This window comes from Protopterus annectens, chromosome 6.part0 (genome assembly GCF_019279795.1).
Source record: "Protopterus annectens isolate FY-2018-M chromosome 6.part0, PAN1.0, whole genome shotgun sequence".
Taxonomy (NCBI): Eukaryota; Metazoa; Chordata; order Ceratodontiformes; family Protopteridae; genus Protopterus; species Protopterus annectens.
In genome coordinates, this window is record NC_056737.1 from 1,700,069,837 (window position 1) to 1,700,097,394 (window position 27,558).

Below are 27,558 nucleotides of genomic sequence, written 5' to 3' on the forward strand. Positions count from 1 at the left end.
GGCAAAGGAGACAAACAACTGGTCAGATTGCCTATGACCAGCAGTTCGATGAATATAAAAATGTAATTGTCTGTGCACATCCAATGAATGCAGTTTGTACTCTCCTTTGTTCTGATAGTTGGGAAAGAACACGGGAAGATTAATAGATTGATTAATATTAGCTTCCGAAGATACCTTAGGCAGAAAGGACGGACTGATCCTGAGGTAAACTCTATCCTGATGGAAGGCCAAATACGGTGGTTTGACACAGAGAGCCTGAAGTTCAGAGACCCTTTTAGCTGAAGTAATGGCCACCAGGAAGGCCGTCTTCCAAGAGAGGTATTTAAGATCAATCGTAGCCGCCGGCTCGAATGGGGGGCTTGTCAAGGCCTGTAGAACCAAAGATAAATCCCATGAGGGTACTACCTCCCTGACCGGAGGTCTGAGAAGGAAGGTACCCTTGAGGAAAGCTTTACAGAGCTTGGAGGTAATTAGAGGGCCCAATTCATGCCCTACATGATAGTGCGAAATCGCTGCTAGTTGCACCTTGACTGTAGAGCAGCTAGCCCCCTGATGAAAAAGGGTAGTTAGAAAATCCAAAACCGACGTAAGAGGCGCCGTGAAAGGATCTAACTGACGGTGCTTCGCCCAGATGGAGAAACGTTTCCACTTACTCCGATAGACCCTTCTGGTGGACGGTTTGTGTGCTGCTATTAGAATGGCTTTGACTGGTGAGGAGATTCCGGGAGTCCTTATCAGGAGTGGAACTGGAGCAACCAAGCCGTCAGCTTGAGGTTGACCAGGTTGGGGGTCGGAAGACCCAGAGGGTGAGTAATGAGATCCAGGAGGGGATCCAGAATCCAGGGTGGATGAATCAGGTGAGACCATAGGTACGGGAACCATGCCTGACGAGGCCAGAATGGGGCAATGAGGATGATCTAGCTCCTCAACCGACTGGCTTTCTGTAAGAGTTTCAGCATCAGGGGCAATGGAGGGTAAGCGTAAAGGAGACCGGGAGGCCAAGCATGTACTAGAGAGTCTCTCGGGGACTCCCTCTGAGGGGGGATTAGAGCAAAGTAACTGTTGCATTTGGTATTTGAGGGAGAGGCAAAAAGATCGCAACAGGGGTCCCCCCATTGGGCAAATATTTGCTCCGCTACTAGAGGATTGAGAGACCATTCGTATGGGGTCAGAATTGAATGACTGAGCCTGTCTGCTAGGATGTTGGACTGTCCTGGAATGTGCATTGCAATGAGAAAGCGGTTGGTGGATATCGCCCATTCTCACACTCTCATGGCCTCGCGACAAAGAGGATAAGACCTGGTTCCCCCCTGTTTGTTGATGTACCAGACAACTGACATGTTGTCCGTTTGTACCGCAATCGTCCCAATCAGAAGAAGGCCGTGAAGTGCCTGCAACGTCAAAAGCACCGCCCTCATCTCTAGGACATTGATATGCAAGGAGGTCTCTATGTCGTTCCACGTGCCTTGGACCGTTCTGCCTGAATAGTGCCCCCCCACCCCAGGTGAGAGGTGTCCGTGGTCACTGTGGCGACGGGAGGAGGCATCGAGAATGGTCGTCCCGTGTGAAGGCTCAGGGACTGGAGCCACCACATGAGTGACCCTCTGCAAGTCCTGCTTAGGGGAATAGGATAGGACAGGGAGTTGTGAGACAGGGACCATTGCACAAGGGAGGGTCCACTGCAGGACCCTCATATTTAGACGGGCTAAGGGCAGCAGAGAAATTGCTGCTGCCATGGACCCTAGAGCCCTCAGGATCAATTCCGCCGGTGGAGCAAGAAGTTGGAGAACGGCCTGAACATGCAACCTCAGGTTCTGAAGCCAATCTGGAGTCAGGAAAGCAAGCATTAGTCTGGAATCCAATCTCGCCCCTATGAAATCTATTACCTGTGTAGGAGCCAGAGAGGATTTGGCCATGTTGACAGTCAACCCTAGGGGTGGAGCAAGATTGAGGAAGTAATCCCTGCCTGAACAGAGCAGATGCCTTGTTGGGGCGATGAGGAGCCAGTCGTCCAGGTACGGAAAGACCTGAATTCCCTGAAGCCTCAGGTGGGCCGCTATTACCGCCAAAATTTTGGTGAACAACCTGGGGGCTGAGGTGAGACCGAAGGGGAGGGCCCTGAACTGAAAGTGACTGGCTCCCAGCCGGAAGCGGAGGAACCTCCTGGAGCGTCTGTCCACAAGAAAGTGATAGTAAGCATCCTTGAGGTCTATCGAGCACATCCAGTCATTCTCCCGTAACAGGGGGAGAATAGATTGCAGCGTGACCATCCGGAACTTTTCTTTGGGTACTGCCAGGTTCAAGAGAGAGAGGTCGAGGATGGACCTCAAGTCCCCCGTCTTTTTTGGCACCAGAAAGAACCTGGAGTAAAACCCTGATCCGAGCTGATCTGGGGGGACGGGTTGGATGGCTCTTTTTTGTAAAAGCTGCTGAATTTCTGTAGCAGCCGCCTCCCTCTGATTGGGTGGTACGTCGGGGAGGCTTCTGGTTTTGGGGGTTACAATAAAGGGAATTTGGTAACCTCTGGATATGATGCGAAGCACCCAGCGATCTGTTGTTATGGACTCCCACATTGCTAGGTGATTCGAAAAACGCCCCCCCGACTGCCTCCAGAGTGGAGCAGCCAGGCAACCCCTCAGAGGTTCTGTGTGGGCCTCTCAGAGAAGGGTTCTCTTGACCCAAAATTTCTGGGACCCCCTCTGCCTCTAGGGTGGCGTCCTCCCTGTCCTCCTCTGCCACGAGAGGACTGGTTGTCCGGATCAAACTGGGACTGATGCGATTTCCGGAACCACATCTTCTTCTGACCCTTTTGGTTCTTGGAAAAGGACCTCTGGGGAGCAGAGAAGCGGACTCCGATGGCAAAGTCTTCCCGTCTTTCTCGCTCTGGACTAAAGTGTCACGAACGGTTTTGCCAAACAGTGCAGAACCATCAAAGGGAGCATTCGCGAATGATGCCTTAAAGGGTTATGAGAAGTCACAATGTCGGAGCCAGGCTTGGCGCCTCATTACCAGGCCGGCTCCGCCAGCTCTAGCGGCTCCAGTGGCGTGAGACAAGAGCCGCATAGAGGTGTTAGAAATGGAACGTAGAGTGGACATTCGGGAGGAGTACAGCTGCTTGTCCCATTCCGACATGGACTCTGGGGGGGAAGCAGCGTATTCTTTTATTAGATCCCGCTGCATCCAGATGACGTGTGCCATACAGTTCAGCACCCTCATCGAGAAGGTTGCTGAACTGAAGGCCCGCTTCCCAAGGTGGTCCATCGCCCGAGACTCCTTCCTCGGTGGGTGGACCGCGGAGCTCTCCTGAGCCAACTCCCTCTTGGTGGCCGCCGCCACCAACATGGCATCCACGGGGGAACCTCTGCTCCAGTGGGTTCTTTCTGCAGGGGCACTCAGGATACTATCTGGGCGCTTGGGGACTGGCTCTACAGTGTCCGGCTCCTTCCAAGCCCTGGTGGAGATAAGGTCCACCAGGGGGTCGGGGGGAGGGGATACACAAGAGGTAGATGGCCCTGCTTCGAACGCCTCTAGGAATACGGACTCATCGGAGGAAGCCTTGGAGGCAGACCACCCTCCCCTAATCCTGAGCATTGCCATGATGTCTCCAAAGGAGACATCCTCAGGGGGTGACCTTGGGGAGCCTTCCCCTTCATCTAAGTCCGTAACTTCCGTAAGGGACTCGGGGGAGTCCACGTGCCTCCTCTTACACTTAGCCTTGTGAGGAACCTCCTCGGGGGGGCTGTCCGAGAAAGTCTCACCAGCAATGTCATGTTCCGAAGGAACACCCAGAGGCGCTGAAGCAGGCTGCCCCGAAGGCCGGGTGATGGGAGCCTGAACCAGCTAAGAGGGAGTGCAGGGGGGAGCCGAAGCCAGGACCGGAGGCCCGGATGCACTCAACAGTGCCCTCTCCACCACAGCGAAAGCCGAGGGGGAGACGCCCTCGATACGATCCGAGAGTCGACTCCCACTCGGATCCGAAGCGGGGACCGGACCTGGGGCCGAGACCATCCGATCTGAAGGACCCGTGTGCTCCGACCGGGATGGAGCCGAAGTCACACCGAATCCCTTGGATCCGAAGCTCAGCCCACAGCTCCGAGAGGTCGGATCCGACAAGCTCGAGGGGACCAGTCGGAGCCGAAGTGCCCAGCACTGTCGGCTCCGACCCACCCCCGGATCCAACGCGGCTCGGTTCCGAACGCTCCGAACCCGGAAAACGGGTCGGAGAAGGAGCGGTTGGAGCAAAAAATGGGGTCGAGCTCAAGATCACTCCCATCTGCAGCTGGGCCTGGATGAACCTCCTCATCATCCGGTCCATGTCTGCATCTGATATGCTAAAAGTGGACCTCGAAGAGGCCACCGAGGCAGACCTAGAGTGCCGCCTCGATGACCTCGACGGGGACCGGGTCCCCTCCTCCTCGGGTCCTGGTGAGAAGCAAGGGGACCGGAGCCGAGGAGGAGGCGATCCAGAAGCTCTGGAGGGAGAAGCCCGTTTGGCGGGCGGGGCCGAGGAGGAGTCCTCGGCCCACCGCTTATGGTGCTTCTCTCTCCGCTTGGCTTTCCTGGCCTCCCTCTCCTCCGGAGCCGAAGCGGGAGGTTGAGTCCCGACCAGAGGGAGGGAGGCAGGGGTGGCCACCACCGAAGGCTGGGTAGTGGCCACAGAAGCACCGGAGGCCGGAGCTGGATCCGGGGGCAAAAGCCCCGCCAGAATCAGCTTCGACCTCCGGTCCTTGAGTGCCCTGGGGTTGAACGCCGCACAGATCGCGCATCCCGAGGAGAGGTGTTCAATCCCAAGGCACCTAATGCACCGAGTGTGGCCATCCGCCGGTGAAAGCTTATGGCCACACTCGGTGCACTTCGAAAAGATGGCTTTAGGGGCCTCCGACATTGTAAAAGCACAGAAACACACTCACTAGGCCCCTACACACACCACAAACACACACTACGACCAGCGGGGGCAGGGAGGAGAAAAATAACCACAAATTAAATTAAATTGAGAGCGATAAAAGGGCTATGGGGTACCTAAACAATCGCTCTCACTCACACTAAGAAAAAGGGGAATAAAATAGAAATTTTTTTCTCACAAATCCAACAAGTAGCAGGAGCTCGAAAATCCAGCTTGTAGCTTGAAGCGCGGCAAACTGGATCTGAGGTCAGTCAGGGTTGGCAGGGGATTATGGGTAAAGGGAGGAGCTAGGAGCTAGGAGCTCGGATCTATGCTGTGGTAGAAGTTGCCGGCTCAGATCCGAGATCGGATCCGTATCCCAAAGGTTGCTGACAAATGAAGTGCCTACTTCAGATAATTTGTTATAAGTATTTTAAGTGACAAGGAGAGTAGCTTATTAACATATAATATGTATATATGATAATGTATTTACTTTTATTTGTATTTGTTATCCAGGGTAAGGCACTGATCTCTCTCTGGACCTTTTTTAGATGTAGCCCAAGATCTGTCTGGTTAAATGAATTGTTCAGAGTCACACAGTTAAACAATAAAGACTGGGGAAATCAAACCCTGGACCTCAGGAAATAGGCCTGTATTGAACGCCTCCAGAAATACTGACTTGTCCGAGGAAGGTTTTTGGGCGGACCAACTCCCCCCCCCCCCAGTGAAGAATTTCCATTATGTCTTCAAAGGAGACGTCTTCGGGGGGGGGGTGATCTGGGGGAACCTACCCCTTCCTCCAAGTCAGTATCTTCCGTGAGGGTCTCAGGGGAGTCCATGTGCCTCCTCTTGCATTGGCATTTGCGAGGGACTGCCTCGGGAGGACTCTCCAGGGAGGGCTTACAAACCGTCTCATATTCCTCAAGGGGAACTGTCTGGGGCGTACCGGATACAGGCTGTCCCTGGGAGGGCTGGATGATGAAAGACAAACTCAGTTGTGAGGAAGCAGGGGTGGACTCCGAGGAAAGAGTGAGGGGTCTCGATCCTCCAAAGAGAACCTTCTCCACAACGTCGAAAGCCAAAGGGGAACCAGCTTCCCTAAAGCTGGTGGTGTGTGTAGCCGCACCCCTCGGCTCCGACGAGGGGATCAGAGCCGAGGCTGGCAAAGCTGGGCTCAAGAAAACTGTATGCCCCGACCACAACGGGGCTGATGACACACTCATCCCCTCGGATCACACTCCCAGATCTCAGCTCCGAGAGCTCGGATCCAACAGGCTCGAGGGCACAGCTGGCGTCGAGATAGGAGGTACTATCGGCGCCAACTCCCTGACTCCGGGGCTCCTCGGATCCATAGACTCCAAAACCTGAGGGTGGATCGGAGAGGGAGCTATCGGGCAAATGTTGGAGCCAAACTCCCCACTCAGGCTGGGGCTGGAACCAGCAACACTCCCATCTGCAATTGAGTTTGTAGAAACCTCATCATCCGGTCCATATCGGCTTGAGAGAGGCTCCTAGTAGACCTCCAGGCGGGCCGAGCCTCCTCCTCCAGCTCCGGGGAAAATCGTGGAGAACGGAGCTAAGGGAAAGACGGCCTAGCAATTTTTTGCGGAGACACTAACACCTTGGTGGGAGGGGCCTATGGATCCGAGTCGGCTTGCCTCTTGCAACCCTTCTCTTGGTCTCTCTCTAGCTCTCACTTTTTCTTTCTCTCTATATCGGTCTTTCTTGGCCTCTCTCTCTCCCCCTGTATAGAGGTGGGAGTGTGAGTTCCGGATGGGGGAGGAGGGCCGGAAGGCTGAACAGCCACAACCGTGGCTGAAGAAAAAGATGAAGGAGCAGAAAAAGTAGCTGACTCTGCAGGTAAGAGACCCGCAAGAATCAGCATGGTCCTGCGATCCCGCAGGGCCCGGGGGTTAAAGGCCGCACAAATTTTGCAGCCCATTGATAAATGAGGGACCCCCAAACAGACTACGCACAGAGTGTGGCTATCAGCCGGGGGACAGCTTATGGCCACACTCTGTGCACTTAGAGAAAGTCAGTTTTTGACTTTCAGACATCCCTGCTTAAATAGCTAAGACAGAGGCAGACACACACACACGCACACACTCGCTAAGGGCGGGAAGGGGGGGGCCTACACAAACGAAAGTTAATCTACTCTCTAAACTACAAATGTTTTTAAAACTATACACCAAACACCCGAGGGAGAAATGGGAAGAGTTATGTACTGATTCACACAGAAAGGGGCACACACAGATTGAAAAAAATAGATTAGACCTAACTAACCTCCTGGAACTCAGAAATCTCTTGCTGGCGAAGCCGCGGCAAACAAGAACTGAGAATTGGAAGGAGGTTGCAGGGTAGTATGGGTAAGGGGGAGGAGCTTGGAGCTCAGATCTTTAGCTTGGTAAGCTGCCGGCTTAGATCCGTATCGGATCCGGAACCCACAGGTTGATGATCAAAGTTAACTACTTCAGATTAGCACATTAATAGCCCTTAACCCTCTGTGCCAAATGCCAGACATCATTTAATAATGGCTGACAAAAGAAAACTTGGAACATACTGATGTTGAGCAGTTGTATGTGGACTGGATTGAAGAGATACATTAATTCAGAACTAAGAGTTCTAAGGCTAAAGGTGGGATAGACAACCTTTCTGAGATGGTGAAAGGCATCAGCCACGGATGTCTGAATGCTCTTCAGAATCTGTAGGAGTCTGGTAGTGGAAAAGATTAAAAAACAGTTAGGAGACTGTTAACTTTAAACAGGTCAAAAGTGTGTATAACAGCATTCTTACATATTCTGATGTAATGTAGATTAGGTTGAAATGAGCAACAGACCCAAGGAATATATTTTGGTATATGCAGAAAATTAAAAGCACTTTGGCTATTAATATCAGGAAGGTGGAGAGGCATGGAAAAAGTACAGTTGTGTACACTTACCATAAATGTAGATGTTCGAGTGTATTCACTGTTGCAGTCATTACATTTGGGTAATCTACAGGCAGGTTGCCCTCAGTCGACCTGATTAACAAAGTCTTGGGTCCTGCGTCGGTTGCTGTCCCTTCTTCCATGACGTCAGGTCGTCAGGGGTATAAAACATGCAGCCGAAGCCATTACATCAGTTTTTCTTGCCCCAGATGTCAGGTGCCCCCCCAAATGGGGAGCAATACATATATATATATATATATATATATATATATATATATGGGTCTACTTCATAAGATCGACAGACCATTTGATTGACATTCATTTGGTTGACAGCTCATTTGGTCAACAACCAGTATTCAAGGCACTTAACCCCCCTCCCAAATGTTGTGCGGCCCTGGAATTGATAGATATAGTTGGGGGGGGGGTTCGTTTAAAATGTGTAGTTTTTGTTGTATTTTCATGCTTTAAATGGAAATAGGTGGGGGGCTTCGCCCCACACCCCCTCTAACTATATATATCAACTCCAGGGTTGCACAACATTGGGGAGGGGGGCAATTCCCTGTTTTTTGCCTTGAATACTGGTTGCCGACCAAATCAGCTGTAGACCAAATGAATGTCGATCAAATGGTCTGTCGATCTTATGAAGTAGACCCATATATATATATATATATATATATATATATATATATATATATATATATATATATCTATATAAAATTAGTAACACAAAAATATACCTCCAAACAAATGCAAATACACCAAAAAAACTTTTAAGCATAGTAAAAAAAAAAAAGAGGTATAGTAAAAGAAAAAAGTACAGTTATGTACCTACCATAAATGTAGATGTTCGAGTGTATTCACTGTTGCAGTCATTACACTTGGGTTATCCTGCTGGCAGGCGACCCGCAGTCGGCCCGAGTTCCAAAGTCTTGGTCCGGCGTCGGTTGTTGTTGCTTCTTCCCTGACGTCAGTGCACCAGGGGTATATAAGATGCAACCAATGCCATTTTCTTCAGTGTTTCTTGCCCCAGATGTCAGGTGCCCCCAAATAGGTAGACAATACATATTGCTAATAAAGACATGTAGCAAAATATAAACCATACCTTCAGCTACAAGCAAATACACCACAAAGGTTGTATAGGATAGAAAGGTATAGAAAAGTCCCAGCAAAGAAAGTGGGGATGGAGGGTGGGTAACCTGGACTGCAACAGTGAATACACTCGAACATCTACATTTATGGTAGGTACACAACTGTACTATGTTCATCGTGTTTCAATGTTGCAGTCATTACACTTGGGTAGAATCCCAAAGCTGAGGTAGGGTGGCTGGGTCTAAATAGGATTAGGAGTGGCTATGAGGCCCTGCAGAACTGCAGTGGCAATGCCTGCTCTTGATTTAGAGTAAAGAGGCAAGTGGCAATGCTTGGTAAAAGTGTGCACTGAACTCCAAGTTGCAGCTTCCAAAATGTCCTTGGTTGGTACTCCTCTGAGGAAGGCTGCTGACGTGGCAGCTGCCCTGGTAGAGTGTGGTCTAATGTTGTTAAGCACTGGCTTTCCATGTTGTGCATAACAGAAGTGAATACAGTGTCCTAGCCACTTAGAAATAGTCTGCTTTGAGATGGTCTTTCCTTGTGATCCTGCAGCATAAGCTACAAACAGTTGCTCAGTTTTTCTGAATGCTTTTGTTTTATCCAAGTAGAAGCGTTAACTGCCTCTGTATGTCCAAAGTGTGTAGAAGTCTCTCCCCTTTATTCTGGGGATTTGGATAGAATGTTGGCAGATGAATGGTTTGGTTAAGAGCCACACTGGATACCACCTTTGGCATAAATGTTTGGTTTGTCCTTAGAGAAACCCTGTCGATTAAAAATGATAAAAGGTTCCACTGCCATTAAAGCCTGTAGCTCTGAGACTCTTCGTGCAGAAGTTATTGCTAGCAGCAGAGCAGTTTCCCATGATAAGAATTTTATATCAGCTGTATTAGCTGGCTCAAAAGGAGGCAAAGTGAGTTTCTCCAGATAAAGTTGAGGTCCCAAGCAGGTGTCTGTGCTCTCCGGGGTCTTATGTTTTTAGCCCCTCTGAGGTACTGTCTTAGTAGTGGATGAGAGAAAATAGGAGGTTCCATTTCCATGGTATAATGAGCTGAAATGGCGGAGGCATGGATCTTAATAGACGAAAAGGATAGGTCTTTGTCCAACATCTCAGTTAGGTATTGTAAAATCTGAGGGATATTTGGTACAAGTGGGTCAAAGCCTTGTGCCTGGTTCCAGTGGCAGAATCTCTTCCATTTGTCTGCATAACATTTCCTGGTGCTGGGGCTCCTGGCCTCCAGAATGACATCCATAACAGCTTTAGAGAGATGTGTGATCTGACTGTCTATGGTATCTGCCATGCAGCCAGATTTAAGGTTCTGAGTTGGCTGTGCAGGATCTGATTGTTTTGTTGAGTCAGAAGTTGAGGGATTTGAGGTAAAGTCCAGGCTGGGCCTTAAGCCAAGTTCTTTAAGATTGGGTACCAGTGCTGGCATGGCCAGTCTGGGGCAATCAATATTTTTGGCCTCTCTTGTCTGACTTTTAGGAGCACCTTGGAAAGGAGAGGCAGTGGTGGGAAGGTATAAACTTTTAGGTTTCTCCAGCTGAATGAGAGAGCATCCACTTTCCATGCTTGTGTGTGATAAGTCCTTGTGCAGAATTTTTGAAGTTGGCAGCTGAGAGGGGAGGCAAAAAGATCTATGCCCGGGCATCCCCATTTCTTTGTTATCATGTTGAACACCTGTGGATTTCGTTTCCACTCGTGAGGATCCATGAGGTTTCTGCTTAGATCGTCTGCCAGAGTATTTTTCTTTCCTGGCAGGAATTGTGCTTGCAGATGAACTTGATAGGTCAGTGCTGTGTTCCACAAAGTCATAGCTTGTCTGCAAAGGGGTATGAGTGTGCCCCTTGCTTGTTTATGTACCACATTACTGTGGTGTTGTCCGTCTTTAGTAGTAGTTGTCCTGGATGCAGTGAGTCCTTGAAGGCTGTCAGGGCATTCTGTACAGCTAGCATCTCTTTTTGATTGATGTGAAGATGCATTTGTTCTGCGGACCACTTGCCCTGAATACATTTTCCTGCCATGTGCGCCCCCCCCAGGCATAATCCGATGCATCTGTTGTCAGTGTTTGCCTGGCTGTGGGTAAAGTGAAAGGCTGTCCCTTGTTGTGGTGACATGCCAGTGCCCACCATCGAAACTCATGTTGCAGGCAGGGAATAATAGTTATTGTTGCTTCCAGGCTGTGGCAATGTTAAGTCCAAACATTTTTTAGATACCATTGTAACTTCCTCATATGCAGTTTTGCATATGGAATTAGTAGGATGCAGGATGCCATGAACCCCAAAGCCTGCCGAATTTTTCTTGCAGGTAGCTGGGTTTTTGTTGCCATCATTTGAAAGTAATTTGTCAGTTGCCTTTGCTTGTCTGGCATGAGATAAGCCATCTGGGTAGTTGTATTCAAGCTTGCACCCAGGAATATTATCTCTTGAGAGGGCATTAGTTTTGATTTCTTTTTGTTTACAGTGTACCCTAGGCCAACTAGTAATCTTTTTACAAATGCCAGATGCAATATCCTTGCTCTCTGCTTGAACAAGGCAGTCGTCCAAATAGGGATATATTTGAATTCCTTTTGTCTGCAAAATGCAATTACTGGTGCCAGGCATTTTGTGAAGACCCTGGGCGCAGTAGATAAGCCAAAGGGCAGTGCAGAGAATTGGTAATGCATTGTGCCAGCTATGAATCTGAGGTATCTTCTGCAATTTTGTCTGATTGAGACATGCAGGTATGCCTCTTTGAGGTCCAAAGTAACAAGCCAAGCCTTTTTGCCCAACATGGGTAGAAGTTGCTGCAGTGTCAACATCTTGAATTTTGGAACATCCAGGAAAGTGTTTAGAATGGACAGATCCAGAATGGGTCTCCAGGCTTTGTCCTCTGTCCCTGTTCTTGCTGAGGTACTTTCTGAATAGCTCTCATGTCCATGAGAGCTGTAATCTGTTTTTGTGCCTCTACCCATTGGTTTTGTGGCAGGTCTAGCATTCCTTTTGACCTTGGAAGGGTGTGAAAGTGGAACCTGTAGCCCTGAGAGACAATATTCAGTACCCATTTGTCCTGGGTGATAATGTGCCAATTTTGTGAGAAAAGTGCTAGCTTTCCCCCTAAAGGTGCTGCCAAGAGATAAGTGCTTGGCTTTTGAAAGGGGAAGTCATTGGGACTGTTTCCTGTAAGGTTGTGACTTGTCTTCTCCTCCCTTGGGGGTAGAAGCACCCCATTGTCTAGGTCTGTAAGAACCTTGTTGCTGAGATCTGCCTCTTGGGCGTCTGTATCTGCCTCTTTGAGGCCTGTCTGAGATGGGAAAGGACCAATTTTTACAAGGCCAATTTCTGCTAAATCTAGGAGGCTGTACCTGTAAGAAATCCTTTACTGTCTGCATAGATTTTGCCTTATCCTCCATTTTCTTTAACACCTCTTCTGCCTTAACACTAAAAGTACAGTTTTGTACCTACCATAAATGTAGATGTTCGAGTGCTAATACAGCTGCAGTCATAACAGATGGGTTCTCCTGCCGTCAGGCGGGTCCTCGGTCGGCCGAATTCCAAAGTCTAGGTCCGGCGTCGGTTGTTGTCGCCTCTTCCCTGACGTCAGTGCGACAGGGGTATAAAACAACCAGCAGACGCCATTTTCTTCAGTTTTTCTTGCCCCAGATTGTCAGGTGCCCCCAGAAGGAAGGCAATACATAAAATTATGTAATAATGCAATGCAATATAATCAAAAAACAGTAGTTGCAAGCAAATACACCATAAAAGAAAACCCCTAGAGGGGAAGGAGGGAGGGAAACCTGGACTGCAGCTGTATTAGCACTCGAACATCTACATTTATGGTAGGTACAAAACTGTACTATGTTCATCGTGCATACAGCTGCAGTCATAACAGATGGGTAGAATCCCAAAGCTAAGAAAGGGGTGGTAGGCACTAGGTGGAACTAGGAGGAGCCAAAATACCCTGCAAGACTGCAGTGGCAAACCCTGCTCTAGATTTAGAGTATAATGGTAGGCTGTAGTGCTTGGAGAAGGTATGCACAGAACTCCAAGTGGCTGCTTCCAAAATATCATTGGTAGGTACTCCTCTGAGGAAGGCTGCAGAGGTGGCTGTGGCCCTGGTGGAATGGGTTCTAATGCCTGTAGGTACAGTTTTGCCATGAAAAGAATAGCAAAAGCGTATGCAGTGTGCTATCCATTTTGAGATTGTCTGTTTGGAAATTGGCTTTCATTGAACTCCTACCGCATAGGCCACAAAGAGCTGTAATGCTTTTCTGAAAGGCTTTGTTCTGTCCAAATAATAACACAGCTGTCTGTGGATGTCCAAGGAATGTAGTAATCTCTCCCCCTTGTTTTGAGGATTAGGATAAAAAGTAGGTAAATGTATGGCCTGATTTAAAGCTACCCTAGATACCACTTTAGGCATAAAGGACGGGTTGGTTCGTAAGGAAACTCTGTCCTGATGGAAGATGATAAAAGGCTGGACAGCCATGAGAGCCTGTAGTTCTGAAACTCTACGAGCTGAAGTGATAGCCAGAAGGAAAGCTGTTTTCCAGGACAAATATTGCAAATCTGATGAGGCAGCTGGCTCAAAAGGAGGCAAGGTCAGTTTTTCCAGAATGAAATTAAGATCCCAAGCAGGTATTGGTTGTTTCCTTGGAGGTCTTAAATTCTTAGCCCCTCTGAGGAACTGTCTTAAGAGAGGGTGAGAGAATAAAGGTGGATCAGTGTTGTATTCTGCAGAAATGGCTGAGGCATGGATTTTGATGGAGGAGAACGAAAGTCCACTGCTTAGCAGTTCCGCCAAATATTGTAGTATTTGAGGTAAATTCAGTTTTCCAGGGTTCTGGCCCTTTTTCTCATTCCAGACGGAAAAACGTTTCCATTTTGCGGAGTAAGCTTTTCTAGTTGATGGCCTTCTGGCCTCCAAAATGACATCCTGCACCTCCTTGGAGAGTAGGGCCTGCTGTGATGCTAAGGAATCTTCCATGCGGCTAGATTGAGTGTTTTTAGCTGACTGTGAAGAGTTTTGAAGCTGTGCTGAGTCAGAAGAAGAGGCATTAGAGGCAGGGTCCATGGTGGGGAATGCGTCAGGCTCCTCAGGAGTGGGTACCAGTGTTGCCTTGGCCAGTCCGGAGCAATGAGGATCATCTTTGGTCTGTCTGCTCTGGTCTTCAATAGGACTTTGGGCAGCAGAGGAAGAGGCTGGAAGGCATAAACTGTCATTGATGTCCAACTGAAAGAGAGAGCATCCACTCTCCAGGCCTTTGGATGGAAGATCCTTGAGCAGAATTTTGTCAATTGATGATTTTTGTGGGAGGCAAAGAGATCTATGTCTGGCCTTCCCCATTCTTGGATTATTTCTGTAAAAACTTTTGGATGCAACTTCCATTCGTGTGGATCTGTCATATTCCTGCTTAGGTTGTCTGCCAGCGTGTTTTCCTTGCCTGGCAAGTACTGTGCTTGTAGTTCCATTTGTGAGTCCATGGCCATGTTCCAAAGTGACATGGCCAGTCTGCATAGGGGGTAAGAATGTGTTCCTCCCTGCTTGTTTATGTACCACATAACTGTGGTGTTGTCCGTTCTTATCAATAGTTGACCTGGTTGTAGAAGGTCCTTGAAAGCTATAATAGCATTTATTACTGCTAGCATTTCTTTTTGATTGATGTGAAGGTGCTTTTCTTTTTGGGACCATTTGCTCTGAATGCACCGGTCTGTCATGTGCGCCCCCCCCAGGCGTAGTCCGAGGCGTCTGTTGTGATGACTTGATTTGCTTGAGGCTTGGTGAATGGAAGACCTGTGTTTGTTTGACATGCTTGAGCCCACCACAGAAATTCCTTTTGCAGACATGGAATTAGTGGTATTATTGTTTCCAAACTGTGTCTGTGTTGAGACCATATGTTTTTTAGGTACCATTGTAGTTTTCTCATATGCAGCTTTGCACATGGGATTAGTAAGATGCAAGATGCCATGAATCCCAGAGCCTGCAGGATTTACCTTGCAGTCAACCTGGTGCAATTTGCCAGTGTTCTGAAGTATTGAATTAGTTGCCCCTGCTTCTCTGGCGTGAGGTAGGCCATCTGGGTGTTTGTGTCCAAATTGGTACCCAGGAAAATTATCTTCCGAGAGGGTATTAGCCTTGATTTCTCTTTGACTGTGTATCCCAGAGAGTTTAATAACATTATTACATAAGCCAGATGTTTCAGAAGAATGTGCTTGCTGTCCGCTTGGATCAGGCAGTCGTCCAAATAAGGGTATATTTGTATCCCTTGAAGTCTGCAGTAGGCAATTACTGATGCCAGGCATTTCGTGAATACTCTGGGCGCAGTAGATAAGCCAAAGGGCAATGCAGAGAATTGATAATGGGTTGAACCTGCAAGAAATCTGAGGTATCTTCTGCAATTTTGTCTGATTGGGACATGCAGGTATGCCTCCTTGAGGTCCAATGTTACCAGCCAAGACTCCTTGCCCAGAATGGGAAGAAGTTGTGTAGAGTGAGCATCTTGAATTTTGGTACGAGTAGGAATGTGTTTAGAATGGAAAGATCCAAAATAGGTCTCCAATCTTTTCCCTTCCTTGGCACCAGAAATAGCCTGGAATAAGAACCTTGAACTTGTTCGTGTGTAGGTACCTCTTGAATAGCTTTCATGTTTATGAGATCTGAAATTTGCCTTTGTGCCTCTGCCATTTGATTGTGTGGCAGGTTTGGCATGCCTCTCATTTTTGGAAGGGTATGAAAATGGAATTTGTAGCCTCTGTTTATAATGTCCAGGATCCATTTGTCCTTTGAGACAACATGCCAATTTTTTGAAAATAGTGCCAGCTTTCCTCCTAAGGGGGCTGCCATTTGAGACCTGGTTGGCATGCAAAGGGGAAAGTCATTGGGTTTGCTTTCTGAAAGATTGCGAGTTGTCCTCACCACCTCTTTGTGTAGGAGCTTGCCATTGTCTGCCTCTATCGATCCTTGTGATTGTCCTCTGCCCCTCGGTGCCTGTATCTGCCTCTTTGGGGTCTGTCTGTGGCAGGAAAGGACCAGTTTTGGAAGGCCAATTTCTACTAAAACGTAGGGGTTGAACCTGCAGAAATTCTTTCACAGTTTGCATTGATTTAGCCTTTTCCTCCATTTTCTGTAATACTTCCTCAGCATTAGCCCCAAATAGTACATCCTTTTGAAGAGGGGCGTCTAGTAATTTAGCTTTGACATGATCAGGCAAGGCTTGTTCCTTGAGCCAGGCATGCCTACGTATAACTGAGCCTGTAACAGCAGCTCTACATGAGACCTCTAGAGCATCAAAACCACATTGTAAGGTATGTTTACCCACTTGTTCTGCACTATGCATCAAATCCTGCAACTCCTTCAAGTCTGGTTGTTCAGGTTGTGACATTTTACTTTTCAATTGTGATAACAAAAACTGTTGGTATTTTAGCATATGAAACTGACAGTTTAAGGCCCTCATGGATAAGGTAGCCGAGGTGTATACCTTTTTTCCCCACCTTTCTAAGGATCTGGAATCTCTCTCGGACGGCAATGGATTTTTGGCAATGGAGGCCTTAACTCCCTTGGGCCCTTGTGAGATGGTTTCTAGGTCAGCAGCATGGCTTTTGTATAGAAATTGGTGTGAATCAGGAACCCTGTAGTACCTGTCAGGCTTAACTGGAGCTGGAGGTAGAGAGTCTGGGTTAAGGCAGGCCTCCGAGTAAACATCATCTAGGATGTCCAAGACAGGAGGTATAGCCAGAGGCCTGTGCTGGGGTAACAAAAGAAATTCCCTGAGCCTTTTCTTGGAATCTGAATAATCCTGGCCTTCCCAGTGGAAGTGTTCCCTTAAGGTATGCAAAGTTTCCCCAAATGAGTAATCCTCAGGGGGGGGGGATACAGGAGGAATAGACTCCTCTGCATCAGAGTCTTCAAAAGGGGAGTAAGACTGTTCCTGATCATCAGAGTGTTCTGAAATAATGGAGCCCTGATCAGAGGTGGGGGAATCTTCCTCCACTCTGGGCCTTTTGTCCGGAGGTGGCTGAGAACCTCTGATTAGAGTAATTAAATCCTCAGCCATTTTAAGTATCTGTTTCTTAGGCATGGGGCCTGGAGATGGGCCCTGTGTAGCTGGTCTCTTAGAGTGCATGGATGCTTTAGACTTGGTGAAAGCCTTGATGGAGAAAGAAGAGGAAGGTCTGAAGACACCTTGAGTGGAGGTGGACCTGTCCACATTCTGTGTTTCAACGCCAAGAGTGGCATCGGTATCTGTAGTCGGGGTGTGGGCCGAGGAGCCTGCGACCTCGGGTACAGGAGACACCGCCAAAGATGTGTCATCGGTAATCAGGGGCTGCGTAGGCGCCTCGCTGAGAACCGGACCACGTGGAGTCGGCTTTGGCGTGGTGTCGATAGAGGTCGCGGACCTCGAGTGTCGGTCCTTGTCTTTGCGTTTTTTAGACAAAACCGGAGTCGGAGTATCCGACGACATAGTATAGTTAAATGCTTTCCCAAAAAAATGCTGGGCGAACTCCGTCCGACGCTTAATAGTGCGTTTGTTGAATGTAGCACAAAAGCGACAGACCGAGACGTCGTGGTCTGGGCCTAAGCAAGGAATACAGAGGGAATGGAAATCCTTATGCGGTATTTGCTTCCCACAAGAAATACAATTATTAACTTTGTCTGACATCGGTCTGAGGCAAGAAAAGTTTCCCCAACGGGGTACTTAGCTTTTAAGAAGACTTCGGTTTCCAAATTTTTGTAATCTCAGGAGCTGGCCGACCGGCACTTGCGAACTGCTTCTGCTTCGGGCACCGCGCGGCAAGAAAGACTGAAGAAAATGGCATCGGCTGGTTCTTTTATACCCCTGTCGCACTGACGTCAGGGAAGAGGCGACGACAACCGACGCCAGACCTAGACTTTGGAATTCGGCCGACCGAGGACCCGCCTGACGGCAGGAGAACCCATCTGTTATGACTGCAGCTGTATGCACAATGAACATCAAGGTATCATGCTGTAAAGGAGCATCCAGTAATTTAGCTTTAACATGATCAGGTAAACTTTGTTCTTTAAGCCAGGCATGCCTTCGAATGACAGATCCTGTAACTGTGGCTCTACAAGAAGCCTCTAATGAATCAAAACCACATTGCAGAGTATGTTTTCCCACTTGTTCAGTTGCATGCAATAAATCCTGCATTTCCTTATTGTCAGGAGATTCTGAACTTGCAAACATTTTCTGTTTTAACAAAGACATTAAATATTGTTGGTATTTCAGCATAAGAAACTGGCAGTTCAAAGCCCTTACTGCTAAAGTTGCAGAAGTGTAAACTTTTTTCCCCCATCTATCCAGTGCTCTGGAATCCCTGTCAGAGGGGACTGGGTTTTTTGCAGTGGAAGCCTTCACCCCTTTGGGACCCTGAGAAATAGTTTCTGGGTCAGCAGCAGGGTTTTTATAAAGAAATTTATGAGAGTCTGGGACCCTATAGTACCTGTCTGGCTTGACTGGTGCTGGGGGTAGAGAATCAGGAGACAAACTAGATTCAGAAAAGACATCAACAATGTCTAACACAGGGGGAATAGCAAGAGGCCTGTGCTGATGTAATAAAAGAAAATCTCTGAGCCTTTTCTTTGATTCTGAATAATCATGGCTTTCCCAATGGAAATGCTCCCTCATGGTGTGCAAGGTTTCCCCAAAAGAGTAATCCTCAGGAGGAGAGGCTGAAGGGATAGACTCTTCAGCATCAGAATCCTCATAGGGAGGAAAAGAGTATCCCTGGTCTGAAGAGGAATAAGAGGAAACAGAAACCTGATCAGAAGATTCATAGTCTGCATCCTGCCTAGGCCTTTTATCAGGAAGGGGATGGTAACCCCTGATCAAAGTAATTAAGTCTTCGGCCATTTTGAGCATCTGTTTCTTAGGCATGGATGACTGTCCAGCAGAATGCTGTACTTGTTTCTTTGTCTGTAATGATGTTTTAGACGTTGCTTTAGCTGCTGTAGTTGACTTGATAGTAAGCTGTGTAGGTCTGAAAACACCCTCAGAAGCCGATGCCTGCTCAGCGGCTCCGGACCCATCTGAGGGAATAGTTTCCGAAGGCCCAATACCTTGAGTTTCCAGAGGCCTAGTTGTCTCCACATGGGAGTTGGAGGTGGCCTGTGGCTCTGAGGCAGCGGGAGTCAGGGGCAGCGAAAGCGCCTCACTGAGCACCGGCGAACTGCCGACTGGCCTGGAAGAGGCTTCGTCGTCGGTTTTGAGTCTTGGATGCCTGTCCTTTTCCTTGTCTTTGCGCTTTTTATGAATTCCGGTCATCAGTTGTTCTGACGGCATTATGTAATTAAACCTACGGCCAAATGTAATGCAATGCAAAATCAAACCGATGCTTAATAGTGTGTTTGTTGAATCTAGCACAATGACGACAACTAGTGACATCATGGTCAGGGCCTAGGCAAGGAATACAGTAAGAGTGAAAATCCTTATGAGTTATTTGCTTCCCACAAGAAATACAATTGTTAACTTTTACTGACATCGGTCTGGAGCAAGAAACAGTTTCCCCAACGGGGTACTTAGCTTTATTAAAGACTTCAGTTCTGAAATTCGATTTCGAAAATCTCAGGAGTCGGCCGACTGGCACTTGTGAACTGCTTTTGCCTCAGACACCGCGCGGCAAGAAAGACTGAAGAAAATGGCGTCGGTTGCATCTTATACACCCCTGGTGCACTAACGTCAGGGAAGAAGCGACAACAACCGACGCCGGACCAAGACTTTGGAACTCGGGCCGACTGCGGGTCGCCTGCCAGCAGGATAACCCAAGTGTAATGACTGCAACAGTGAAACACGGGGGTTGGAGGGAGGGTAACCAGGACTGCAACAATGAATACATTCGAACATCTACATTTATGGTAGGTGTACACAACTGTACTATGTTCATCGTGTTTCACTGTTGCAGTCATTACATTTGGGTAGATTCCCAAAGCTAAGGTTGGGAGGATGGATTTATACAGCATTAGGACCAGCTATAAGGCCCTGCAAAACAGCAGTGGCAAAGCCAGCTCTGGATTTAGAGAAAACTGGTAAGTGATAATGCTTGGTGAAAGTATGAACTGAACTCTAGGTAGCAGCTTCTAGAATATCCCTGGTAGGAACACCTCTGAGAAAGGCTGCTGAAATAGATGCAGCCCTGGTGGAATGAGATCTGATCCCCTGGGGGATAGGTTTTCCATGGTGCTTACAACAGAAATTAATACAATGGCTTATCCATTTAGAAATGGTTTGTTTTAAAATAGCCTTCCCCTGTGCCCCTACAGCAAATGCTACCAGCAGTTGTTCAAATTTTCTTCGAGATTTATTCCTGTCCAAGTAGAATCTGAGTTGTCTGTGTACATCCAATGAATGCAGAATCCGCTCTCCCTTGTTTTGTGGATTGGAAAAGAAAGTTGGCAAATGAATGGACTGATTAAGAGCCACACTGGATACCACCTTGGGCATGAATGATGGACTGGTCCTGAGTGACACCCTGTCCGCATGAAATATGATGAAAGGCTCCACTGCCATAAGGGCCTGTAATTCAGATATCCTTCTAGCTGAAGTGATTGCTAAAAGGAAGGCTGTTTTCCAGGAAAGAAATTTTAAGTCTGCAGTTGCAGCTGGCTCGAAAGGAGGTAGAGCGAGTTTCTCCAGTACAAAGTTAAGGTCCCAGGCAGGGGGTTAGAGCTATCCTGGGTGATCTCAAGTTTTTGGCCCCTCTGAGATTCTGCTTTAGAAGAGGAAGAGAGAAGGGGGTGGGGGGGGGGTCTGTGTTGTAATGAACTGAAATGGCTGAGGCATGGATTTTTATGGAAGAAAAGGACAGGCCCTTGTGAAGCATCTCAGTTAAGTATTGCAAAATCTGAGGTAAATTGGGCACTGCTGTGCTCATCCTTTGAGAATTATTCCAGGCACAGAATCTTTTCCATTTGTCAGCATAAGATTTTCTAGTACTAGGTCTTCTCGCCTCCAAAATGACATCCATCACAGGTTTGCTGAGGGATGCTAAGGGTGAATTTAAGTGATTAGCCAAGCTGCAAGATTCAATGTTTGGAGCTAAGGGTGCAGAAACTGGTTCTCCTGCTGAGACAGTAAGGAAGGTGTCTGAGACAGGTGCCACAGAGAAATGTGTGACACACTGCGGAGTGGGTACCAGTGTTGGCGAGGCCAGTATGGAGCAATCAAAATAATTTTTGGTTTGTCCCGTTTGACTTTTAGTAGAACTTTGGAGAGCAAAGGCAAAGAGGGGGAAAGGCATAGACTGATAGGTTTTTACAGTTGAAGGACAGAGCATCCACTTTCCAGGCTTTTTTGTGATGAGTTCTTGTGCAAAATTTGTCCAACTGGTAGTTCTGGGGTGAGGCAAAATGATCTAAGTCTGGGCTCCCCCATTTGCATGTCAACATGCTGAAAATCCGTGGTTCCATTTTCCATTCCTGAGGGTCCATGAGATTTCTGCTTAGTTTGTCTGCCAAAACATTCTGCTTTCCTAGTAGGAATTGAGCTTGTAATTGTACTTGGTAGCTCAAGGCCGTGTTCCACAATGCCATGGCTAATCGGCAGAGGGGGTAGGAATGTGTACCCCCCCTGCTTGTTTATGTACCACATAAAGTACAGTTTTGTACCTACCATAAATGTAGATGTTCGAGTGCTAATACAGCTGCAGTCATAACAGATGGGTTTATCCTGCCGTCAGGCGGGTCCTCGGTCGGCCGAATTCCAAAGTCTAGGTCCGGTGTCGGTTGTCGTCGCCTCCTCCCTGACGTCAGTGCGGCAGGGGTATAAAAGAACCAGCCGACGCCATTTTCTTCTGTTTTTCTTGCCTCAGATGTCAGGTGCCCCCAGAAGGAAGGCAAAACATAAACTTATGTAATAATGCAATGTAATATAATCAAAAAACAGTAGTTTGCAAGCAAATACACCATAAAAGAATACCCCAATCAGGTTGTATGAGGAGGTGTTTGTCATAAGGCCTGTCCCAAGAGGGGATGGAGGGAAACCTGGACTGCAGCTGTATTAGCACTCGAACATCTACATTTATGGTAGTTACAAAACTGTACTATGTTCATCGTGCATACAGCTGCAGTCATAACAGATGGGTAGAATCCCAAAGCTAAAAAAGGGCACTAAGTGGAACTAGGAGGAGCAAGGATGCCCTGCAAGACTGCTGTGGCAAAGCCCGCTCTAGATTTAGAGTAAAGTGGAAGGTGATAGTGCTTGGAGAAAGTGTGCACAGAACTCCAAGTGGCTGCTTCCAAAATGTCCTTGGTAGGAACCCCCCTGAGGAAAGCTGCAGAGGTAGCTGTGGCCCTTGTGGAGTGAGATCTGATGCTTGTAGGTACAGTTTTTCATGAAATGAGTAACAAAAGCGTATGCAGTGGGCTATCCATTTTGAGATTGTCTGTTTGGAGATAGCCTTTCCTTGAGCACCTGTAGCATAGGACACAAAGAGTTGCTCTGATTTTCTGAATGGCTTTGTCCTGTCCAAATAATAACGAAGTTGTCTGTGAATGTCCAAGGAATGTAGTAGTCTTTCCCTTTGTTTTGTGGGTTAGGATAAAAGGTAGGTAAGTGGATAGTCTGATTCAAGGCTACACTGGATACTACCTTTGGCATAAAGGAAGGGTTGGTTCGTAAGGAAACTCTGTCCTGATGGAAAATGATGAAAGGTTGCACAGCCATGAGGACCTGTAGTTCCGAAACCCTGCGTGCTGAGGTGATAGCCAGAAGGAAGGCTGTTTTCCATGACAAATATTGCAGTTCTGTTGAAGCAGCTGGCTCAAATGGAGGCAGGGTCAGTTTTTCTAAAATGAAGTTGAGGTCCCAAGCAGGTACTGGTGGTTTCCTTGGGGTTTTATATTCTTAGCCCCTCTGAGGAACTGTCTTAAGAGAGGATGAGAGAATAAAGGAGGATCAGTGTTGTAATGTGCAGAAATGGCTGAAGCATGGATCTTGATGGAGGAGAAGGAAAGTCCACTGTTTAACATCTCAGCTAGGTACTGTAATATTTGAGGTAAATTTAGTACCCAAGGATTCTGGCCCTTTTTCTGATTCCAGGCACAAAACCGTTTCCATTTGGCGGAGTAAGCTTTTCTAGTAGAAGGTCTTCTGGCCTCCACGATGACATCCTGCACCTCCTTGGAGAGGAGGGTCTGTTGGGAAATCAAGGAATCCTCCATGCGGCTAGATTGAGGGTTTTCAGCTGACTGTGAAGAGTTTTGAAGTTGTGCTGGGTCAACAGAAGAGGCACTAGAGGCAGGATCCATGGTGGGGAATGCGTCAGGCTCTTCAGGAGTGGATACCAGTGTTGTCTTGGCCAGTCTGGAGCAATGAGAATCATGTTTGGCCTCTCTGCTCTGGCTTTTAATAGAACTTTGGGCAGCAGAGGAAGAGGTGGAAAGGCATAGACTGTCAATGTTGTCCAATTGAAAGAAAGTGCGTCCACTTTCCAGGCCTGTGGATGATAGGTCCTTGAGCAAAATTTTTTCAGTTGGTAATTTCTGTGGGTAGCAAAGAGATCTATGTCTGGCTGTCCCCATGCCTGAATTATCTGTGCAAAAACTTGAGGATGCAACTTCCATTCGTGTGGATCTGTCATATTTCTGCTTAGGTTGTCTGCCAGCGTGTTTTCCTTCCCTGGCAGGAATTGTGCTTGAAGTTGGATTTGCAATTCCAGAACCGTGTTCCAAAGGGACATGGCTAGTCTGCACAGGGGGTATGAATGAGTTCCTCCCTGTTTGTTTATGTACCACATCACTGTGGTGTTGTCTGTCCTTATCAATAGCTGGCCTGGATGCAGTAGGTCTTTGAAGGCCATAATAGCATTTTGTACTGCTAGCATTTCCTTTTGATTGATGTGTAGGTGCTTCTCTTTTTGGGACCATTTGCCCTGAATGCACTGATCTGTCATGTGCGCCCCCCAGGTGTAGTCAGAGGCGTCTGTTGTGATGATTTGATTTGCTTGAGGCATGCAGAAGGGGAAACCTATGTTTCTTTGGCATGCTTGAGCCCACCACAGAAATTCCTTTTGAAGACATGGAATGAGTGGTATAATTGTTTCCAAACTGTGGCTGTGTTGAGACCATAAGTTTTTTAGGTACCATTGAAGTTTCCTCATATGCAGCTTTGCACATGGGATCAGCAGGATGCAAGATGCCATGAATCCCAGAGCCTGCAGGACTTTCCTTGCAGTCAGCCTGGTGAAGGTTGCCATTTTTCTGAAGTATTGAGATAGTTGCCCTTGCTTCTCTGGCGTGAGGTAGGCCATCTGGGTGTTTGTATTCAAGCTGGCACCCAGGAAAATTATTGCTTGAGAGGGTATTAGTTTTGATTTCTTTTTGTTGACTGTGTATCCCAGAAAGTTCAACAATTTTATTACAAACGCCAGGTGTTTCAGAAGTATGTGCTTGCTGTCTGCTTGGATCAGGCAGTCGTCCAGATATGGGTATATTTGTATCCCTTGAAGTCTGCAGAAGGCAATTACTGATGCCAGGCATTTCATAAACACTCTGGGCGCAGTAGATAAGCCAAAGGGCAATGCAGAGAATTGATAATGGGTTGAACCTGCAAGAAATCTGAGGTATCTTCTGCAATCTTGTCTGATAGGGACATGCAGGTATGCTTCCTTGAGGTCCAATGTTACCAGCCAGGACTCCTTGCCCAGCATGGGAAGAAGCTGCTGTAATGTGAGCATCTTGAATTTTGGTACGAGTAAATATGTGTTTAGGATGGATAGGTCCAAAATAGGTCTCCAATCTTTGCCCTTCCTTGGTACCAGGAATAGTTTGGAATAAAAACCTTGACCCTGTTCTTTTGCAGGTACCTCTTGAATAGCTTTCATGTCCATGAGAGCCGAAATTTGTTTTTGTGCCTCTGCCCTTTGATTTTGTGGCAGGATTGGCATGCCGCTCATTTTTGGAAGGGTGTGAAAGTGGAATCTGCAGCCTCTGTCTATAATGTCCAGGATCAATTTGTCTTTTGTGACAATATGCCAATTTTTTGAAAATAATGCCAGTTTTCCACCTAAGGGTGCTGCCATTAAAGCTTTGCTTGGCATGCAAAGGGGAAAGTCATTGTGTCTGCCTTCTGAATGACTGAGATCTATCTTCTCCACCTCTTGGTGTAGGTGCTTGCCATTGTCTGGCTCTAAATGATCCTTGAGATTGCCCTCTACCCCTCGGGCGCCTGTATCTACCTCTTTGAGGTCTGTCCGTGGCTGGAAAGGACCAATTTTTTGAAGGCCAGTTTCTGCTGAAACGTGGAGGTTGTATCTGTAGGAAATCTTTCACTGTTTGCATTGATCTTGCCTTTTCCTCCATTTTCTTTAGTACCGCCTCAGCTTTAACACCAAACAATACATCTTTTTGAAAAGGTGCATCTAGTAATTTAGCTTTGACATGATCTGGTAAGGTTTGCTCTTTGAGCCAAGCATGTCTATGAATGACAGACCCTGTAACAGCAGCTCTACATGAGGCCTCTAAAGCATCAAAACCACACTGCAAGGTATGTTTACCCACTTGCTCTGCACTATGCAACAAATCCTGCAACTCCTTTAAATCTGGTTGCTCAGGTTGTGTCATTTTGCTTTTCAACTGAGATAACAAAAACTGTTGATACTTTAACATATGGAACTGACAGTTTAATGCCCTCATGGTTAAAGTGGCCGAGGTGTATACCTTTTTCCCTCACCTTTCTAAAGCTCTGGAATCTCTCTCCAAAGGTAATGGGTTTTTGGCAGTAGAGGCCTTAATTCCCTTGGGACCCTGTAAAATAGTTTCTGGGTCAGCAGCATGGCTTTTGCATAGGAATTGGTGTGAATCAGGAACCCGGTAATACCTGTCAGGTTTAACAGGAGCTGGAGGTAAAGAATCTGGGTTGAGGCTGGCTTCTGTGTACACATCATCTAATATATCCAGGACAGGAGGGATAGCTAGAGGCCTGTGCTGGGGAAGCAAGAGAAAATCCCTGAGCCTTTTCTTGGAATCTGAGTAATCTTGGCCTTCCCAGTGAAAGTGTTCCCTCAAGGTATGTAAGGTTTCCCCAAAAGAATAGTCCTCGGGAGACCGAGGAATGGACTCCTCAGCATCAGAGTCTTCAAAAGGGGAATATGAATATTCCTGGTCCTCAGAATGTTCTGAGGTAATAGAGGCTTGGTCTGAGGAAGGGTAGTCTTCCTCCAATCTGGGCCTTTTGTCCGAGGGGGGTTGAGAACCCCTGATAAGAGTAATCAAATCCTCAGCCATTTTGAGCATCTGTTTTTTAGGCATGGGCCTTGAGAGGGGCTCTGTGGACCTTGTCTTTTAGTTTTCATGGCTGCTTTAGATTTTGTGAAAGCCTTAATGGAAAAAGAGGAAGGCCTGAAGACACCTTGGGAGGTGGCAGGCCTGTCTAAACTCTGTGTTTCCCCGCCAAGAGTGGCGTCAGTATCTGTAGTCGGAGTGGGGGCCGAGGAGCCTGCGACCTCGGGCACAGAAGACACCGCTAAAGAAGCGTCATTGGTACTCAGGGGCTGCGTAGGCACCTCGCTGAGAACCGGAGCACCGGTAGCCGACTTTAGCGTGGTGTCGGTAGAAGTCGCGGACCTCGTATGTCGGTCCTTATCTTTGCGTCTTTTACTCAAAACTGGAGTCGGAGTATCCGACGACATAATGTAATTAAATTTTTTACCAAAATAGTGTTGGGCGAACTCCGCCCGACGCTTAATAGTGCATTTGTTGAATCTAGCACAAAAACGGCAGGCCGAGACGTCGTGGTCTGGGCCTAAGCAAGGAATACAGAAGGAATGGAAATCCTTATGCGGTATTTGCTTCCCACATGAAATGCAATTATTAACTTTGTCTGACATCGGTTTGAGGCAAGAAAAGTTTCCCCAACGGGGTACTTAGCTTTCAAGAAGACTTCGGCTGAAATATTTTCGTAAATCTCAGGAGCTGGCCGACCGGCACTTGCGAACTGCTTCTGCTTCGGGCACCGCGCGGCAAGAAAGACTGGAGAAAATGGCATCGGGTGGTTCTTTTATACCCCTGCCGCACTGATGTCAGGGAGGAGACGACGACAACTGACGCCGGACCTAGACATTGGAATTCGGCCGACCGAGGACCCGCCTGACGGCAGGATAACCCATCTGTTATGACTGCAGCTGTATGCACGATGAACATCTGTGGTGTTGTCCATCTTTATCAGTAATTGTCCTGGATGAAGGTAATTCTTGAAGGCTGTCGGTGCATTCTGTACAGCTAGCATTCCTTTTTGGTTGATATGAAGGTGCATTTGATTTGGGCTCCATTTGCCCTGAATGCACTTCCCTGCCAGATGAGCCCCCCATGCATAGTCTGATGCGTCTGTAGTTAGGGTTTGGGCAGCAGGGGGTGGTGTGAATTGCAGTCCCTTGTTTTGGTGGCAGGCCTCTGCCCACCATAGGAACTCTAGGTGCAGGCAAGGTATGATAGGAATCATTGTTTCCAGGCTGTGACAATGCTGACTCCATAAACTTTTTAAGTACCACTGAAGTTTCCTCATATGCAGTCTTGCATATGGAATTAGAAGAGTGCATGAGGCCATGAACCCCAAGGCTTGCAGTATTTGCCTTGCAGATATAGCAGGGTTTTTGTCGCCACCTGTTTGAAGTAAGTCACCAAATGAATTTGCTTTTCTGGTATAATAAAAGCCATCTGGGCAGTTGTATTCAAGCT

General features: G+C 47.5%; 1 protein-coding gene across 2 annotated transcripts in view; it reads right to left on the reverse strand.

The window, feature by feature from the left end:
- Nucleotides 1-27,558, reverse strand: part of CARF (calcium responsive transcription factor) — a 2,518,000-nt gene that overhangs the window by 1,411,695 nt on the left and 1,078,747 nt on the right. The gene's annotated exons all lie outside the window — the stretch shown is intronic.